The 6,374-nt window shown below is 38.8% G+C and overlaps 1 non-coding gene across 1 annotated transcript; it reads right to left on the bottom strand.

The window, feature by feature from the left end:
• Window positions 1-2,642: 2,642 nt before the first annotated feature.
• Window positions 2,643-2,717, bottom strand: Trnas-cga (transfer RNA serine (anticodon CGA)). Its single transcript has one exon. It is a non-coding gene; the product is annotated as a tRNA-Ser (tRNA).
• Window positions 2,718-6,374: the final 3,657 nt, after the last annotated feature.

Here is a 6,374-nt window from a genome sequence, read left to right as displayed (position 1 = left end):
AGAAATCTGATACCATCCAGTGAGTTCTTGAGTTCTGTGTTTTCGTGAGGAATTTGCCAGTTGACACAGCTGCAGTATGTTTTGTGAAAAGGACTGTTTGAAATGTCTTTTGACTGTGGCCATAGGAGAGTGAAGTGTGCTGACTATTTGCATATCCATAAAAGAGTGATATAAAGACAAACAAAATAACACTTTGTTCAGGTTGGGCATAAGTGTTCTCATTTGGAGACTCTGTTTCAAAGTGAAGATGTTTAAATGACAACTTTTTGTGTTCTAAATGTTTTGACAGAAAAACAATGACAGTATCTGTACAAGGTGAAGCCTCCCATGGTGCAGATTTTGTGTCAATAGAGGAAGAATTAAATACCGTGAATCAGTCGATTACAGAGGTAGATGTTAGTCCTGTTAAGAAACCTTTGTCATTGAAGTCGAGTCATAAGCTCTATGCATCAACAACACACAGAGAAACTACCAAAGCCTTGGATGAATACACTACAGCAAAACTGACCACACTCTTCAAAGTAGAAACTCCATCTTCAGATGAAAATGAACAAAAGCACTCTTGCACCTCTTGCCAGGAATTTTTCACAAATATCAATTCAGCTTTTGAATATTGTGCATCCTACAGTGAAAAGGTGCAAATTTTAATTATTATTCCAGAGACATTTTCAAAGAAAACAATTTTGAACTACGTCCCATCAATATCCAAGTACACGACAGACAAATCAAGAAATGTGAGGTCCGTAAAAGGAGTCTTTGGAAGACCAGATCCCTATTATGGTCATCCTGTAGAAGCAGCTCAAGTTCAAATAGTACAGTCATTTTACCTGGAAGATAAATGGAACTGTTCTCACCAGAGTGCTAACAAATAATGATACTATAACTGTAACATTTGAAGGTCAAAATGTTGTGAAAGTGAAGTGGTAAAAGAGTAGCAGTATTTAAGAAACTTTTGCAGTTTACAAGAGCAACTATACAACTTCACATATTGGAAGATCAAAATTTTATGCACTATGACCTAAGTGGGTAGTTCCACATCCACCTAGAGATGTCTCTTTATGTGTGAAATGTGCGAATTTTGAACTTTGTGTGATAACTTAGAACATATTGGAGCACATGACATAATACCTTGGTTGGGCATGTGAAGTTGTTAGTAGTTTGTGATGTAAAGTGAGATACTTGTTTGTTTCAAGAATGTGGTGACTGCCCTGGAAAGGGAGGGCTGTATTTACAGACATTTGGCTTGGAAGATGTAGCAGATAACTCTGCAGAAATTAGATATGTGGCATGGTAGGAAAATAAACTAATTAAGAAAACTGTTGCCTTTGACTTTTTCAGTGATGAACTTGGTAAATGGTCAGTGAAAGCAGTAACACTCCAGCATCTGAAGAAATTGCAACACCACCACATTGCAGAAGCAAAAGGGTGTGTACAGGCTGAAGAACTATGTTTTGTGCTTCCCTGTGATTTTGCTGAGAACTGGTTTGTAACTGTCCCACAGGAAGTACAAGGGTATTATTTGAGTAATGACCAGGTTTCAATTTTTACAGGAGTGACATATTTTCAAAATAAGACCACAGGTGTTGCAGTTATAAGTGATGACACAGGACATGACCCAGCACATGCTTGCTAGCAACACACAAAATTCTTCAGCTGCAATCTTACACATTCAAAGCCCTAATCCTTTTGTCCAAAGAGGAAATTGAAGAATTATATGAGCAGAAAAAAGAATGGTCCAAACAAACTACTCCTGTGAAAGGAATTCAGAAGACACATTTTTGGGCTCAAAGTGATGAGTTAAATCATATTGCATGCACTTTAAAGAGCATGAAAGAAGAAAGTTCATTCATTCGGCCAACACCCCAGAAACAGCAGGGCACTATTCAGATTAACTACCTGAGAAGAGGTGTGTGTGTGTGTGTGTGTGTGTGTGTGTGTGTGTGTGTGTGTGTGTGTGTGTGTGTGTGTGTGTGTGTGTGTGTTGACTAATGAGTCTCCTACTCATCTTTCAAAACAAAAATTGTGTTAAATAAGGCAAGGTTTTGGTTTTTACGAGCCTGTTATTGTGTGGTAGTAAAACAAGTTTTATGTGTGGCAAAAATGTCAATTGTTTATAAAACCTGTTCAATCTAAAAGTGGAAGCTGTCCTTGTCAGAGAATGTAGAACTATATGGTACTAATCAACAGAAAAAAATCAAAATTTTATGGGTTGGCATTTTTGAAAAAGGAATCTTTTCCATAAATTATAAAAACATTCAGAACACTGTAGCAAAAGAACTTCGACAGATAAGTCCAAATGGAGGATTTCTTTGTAATCATAAAGTATTTAGCAACAAAATATCTAGAACTGTTCCAGAGATTTAAAATCTTTTTGAGAATTGCCATCTTCAAAATGGTTTGCGCAGTGTTCTCTTTGAAGGGCTGAATCTCGGAGTGGAAATTTTTTTGGAGAAAACAAAAAAAAAAAATGTGTCTTCCTTACTTAATCCTTAATTTTAACATGTGCTAAATTCAATAACATCTGAGACTATGAAAGTAAGATTTTTTCCTAGCCCGCCTGAATTGATATGGACTACGCCAACCATTTTATTTTCATTGGACATACTTTGTCATTTTTGAAACTTCCTGGCAGATGAAAACTGTGTGTCCGACCGAGACTCGAACTCGGGACCTTTGCCTTTCGCGGGCAAGTGCTCTACCAACTGAGCTACCGAAGCACGAATCAGGTCCGGTACTCACAGCTTTACTTCTGCCAGTTTTGTCATTTTCGTCTGAATCATGGACTATAGCATCGAACTTTTTCCACTCACTGCTCTTCCTCTAATGGAGCATGTTTGCAATTGTATGCACTGCATCGCTTAATTTTTGTCTTACACATTATAGTATCTCAAACCACAGCTTTGTTAGAGGCCGCCTGATCCCCACAATTGGTCATTTCACCCAGTTAGTGCCACTATATATACACATCATCACGATCATGTATTCAGCTTCTATACTAAGTCAGGACTAGCCTCACTTGAGCAAGCTCCAAGAAGAGTGACCGCAACACTACCGTTCGCAGACTCGTCATACTGGTGGGAAGTATAGTGGGAAGAAAGGACTCTCTCTCTCTCTCTCTCTCTCTCTCTCTCTCTCTCTCTCTCTCTCTCTCTCTTTCTCTCTTTCTTTTCCGTGTGGCACGAGGACTTTGAGGATGCTGCCCACATTCTGTTGAATTCTTAGTGCTGTCCCCATGGCATGTCTGTTAAAGCTAAAGCTGAATTGATATCTCACTGCAACAAACGATATGTTGAGGTAAATAAAATGGAAAAGTTAAAATTATCCAAAACGTGTTCAGGGTGTAGGATTTTATATTAAGATTGATTAATTACAATAAAAAGACTGTTGTTTATTGTTAACCACACCTAGGTATAAAGTACACCAGGGCTTCCCAACCTTTTCAGCTGGTGGACCCCCTTCTTCAGTCGAAAATCCATGGCGGACCCCTAGTCAATCAAGAGCACAGTAACTATAAATTTCAGAGCGAAACCCATGGGAACTGAAAGCTTCTTAATGCAAGTGCCATGTTCCCAATAACCCCCCCCCCCCCCCAACCTCCCCCTCTCTCCCCGAAGTACCAATAGTCTTTGGCTTAGAGATGAATGAAAACAACTTGAAATTAACGATCCAATTTGAATTCCCACTGTATCCAGACACTTTCTAGTGGATTTACTCCCTTTGTTCAACACACTATAGCCTGATTAAAATTACTTGGTAATTGACGTTTCACACATTGGAGCTGCCTTTCTCCAAGAGCAATCAATGTCACACCCAAACTGCTTGCTGTTGACAAGCTGCTGCTTGTCTGTTCACTTCCACTGTTTGGCAGCTCTTGTGTAAGGAACATGCATATTTCGTAACGCGCGCGCGTGTGTGTGTGATTGGAATTACACCTTACCCTCTCCCTTAAAACCCACATCCTTTTGTCTTTCCCTCTCCTTCCCTCTTTCCTGAAGAAGCAACCGTTAGTTGTGAAAGCTTGAATTTTGTGTGTATGTTTGTGTATCTATCGACCTGCCAGTGCTTTTGTTTGGTAAGTCACATCAATTTTGTTTTTAGATATATATGTAAAGCCATTTTCCAGTTCCACAATCGATTTTTGTGCCCATGTAAACAGCTTGGAAAGTCTAGTTATTTTTACATGTTTGCATATCTACTGAACGGCAGCTAGCAGGCGGCGTTGCAACTGTCAGTTGGTAGCTGGCAACTGGCAGGCGGCATGGCAACAGTTTAGCCACAGCTGACAACTTCAACTACTACTTGGACACTATATCGTGGCAGTCAGTCTCGACTGTAAACAAATTAGGAAAACAAACAGACCGACTCTCTTATTTCTATAAAAGAAGACAAAGCATTTCACAGATCGTAAGATTTTTTTCTCTCTCTCTTCCCCCCCCCCCCCCCCCCCCCCTTAGGAAACAATTCTGTCAGAGGAGGTTTACCTTTTACAAGGTGGCACGTGAAAAAGTTCTCATTTGTTTATGCTCGTAGCCAGTTGCCACAATAAAGTGTCAGAGTAATAGCAAGTAATTGTAATTGAAGTATAGGCAGGCCATTTTTTTAACTGAGTGGACGAAAATATTATAAAGAAAAGAAATTAGCTTTAGAGATCATTTTAATTTTCAAAACAAAAATATCAATGCCAACAGAATTCAATTAATAATTATTTTGTAAATGATAGAAGACAGAAACAAAATTCCTACAGAGTTATAGTTTGGGTGCATTCACTGAGCATCTACAAAGAAAAATGCTTTCTTCTTTGCTATAGATGAGTCTATAGGAATAATAATGGAATCCTAATGTGATGGTTGAGGGTGCTTCTGCTGACACTATTTTGAAAAGTTAGGTTTAATTCTTGACAACTGGAGACAGATGCTTGGTTCTGCATCTAGACAGCTTCGGTACTTAGTTTTGTAGGCAGCATAGGTTGAGAATCAAGATTCACACATGTATGTTGTGGCAAACAGAAGTAGTACACGTTTTGCCTTTTCAACAAGGGGGTAGTATTTCTTGTTATCCAAACGGATCCAAAAGTGTAACCGTCAATGTCAAAACTTGATTTCATGGTAGGGTCTGTGGCAATTTCTATCAACAACTCGTATTCATTTGATGATAGAATGTTCGGCTTTTTGGATACAGTGAACGGGTTGACCACCCATTCGTATTTTTGCAGCTTCTCATCTTCAGCTGTTCGGAAATAATGCTCCAACAATGACATCAAGCTTTGGAGATGTTCCAGGATTTGATGAAACAAATTCTTCCCAAGTGCCAAAGTTTTGTTTTTCAAAAGTCCTTCAAGAGAGGAAAACACTCGACCTCCTGCTCCTCGACACACACTGTCCAAAAATTGATTTTCCTCTTGAATGCTCTAACTTTGTCGATAGCAGTGACCTTTGTTTCACTTTGCCCTTGGAAAAAGAGATTCATTTCGTTCATTTGGGAGAAAATATCTGACAAATAGGCAAGTATACACTGCCAATTTTTGTCATTAACAAGGCCTACTAATTTGGTGTTACGCTCCAAAAGGAAAACCAAGACTTCCAATCTTAATTTGTACAACAGAGAGAGTGCATTCCCATGTGAGAGCCACCTCACTTCTGTGTGGAGAAGCAGGGAACGATGAGGGCTTCCCATATCTTCACACAGTATTGTGAAAAGTCTTGACTTCAACGACCTTGATTTTATGTAGTTAATGGTTTGAATGGATTCATCTAAAACTTTCTTGAAGAAACAGGCATTTGTTCATTTGTTTCATAGCTAAAGTGTATCTGTGGAGAGTACAATGACTACTGCTACAATTCTTGGTGTTTTCTTTTATTTTCGTTATTGCTCCGACTGTAGGACCATCATAGCTTTTGCACAATCTCTGCACACATCTATGCAATTAGACCATGAAGCTTCGTTAGTCCTTAAAAAGTCATCCAATAGATGGAATATTTCAGCACCTGTTGTGTCGGCGGGTAGTGGTCTGCACAATAAGAGGTCCTCCTCGAAACATCCAGAGTATTCATAACGGACAAAAGCCAATAAAATCACTAATCCTACAACATCAGTGGATTCATCTATCTACAGAGAAAATGAATTGTGTTGGATGTGAGAAAGGAGAGTGTCTTTCACATCATTTGACATGTCAACAATGCATCTCTTGACTGTGTTGTTTGATAATGGCACAGAAGATACAAGCTTTACTGCTATTTCATCTGGCACACAAGAAACAATATCATTAACACACGGTTTTATGAGATTTTCTGCAATGGTACGAGCTTTGCCTGTTTTTGCCACTCGATAACTGACCAAGAAAGAAGCTTTTAATGAATTTTCAGTAATTGTTTTTG

The sequence above is a fragment of the Schistocerca gregaria genome, chromosome 2 (genome assembly GCF_023897955.1).
Source record: "Schistocerca gregaria isolate iqSchGreg1 chromosome 2, iqSchGreg1.2, whole genome shotgun sequence".
In the NCBI taxonomy this organism is placed as follows: Eukaryota; Metazoa; Arthropoda; class Insecta; order Orthoptera; family Acrididae; genus Schistocerca; species Schistocerca gregaria.
This window is presented reverse-complemented; position numbering and strand designations above follow the sequence as displayed.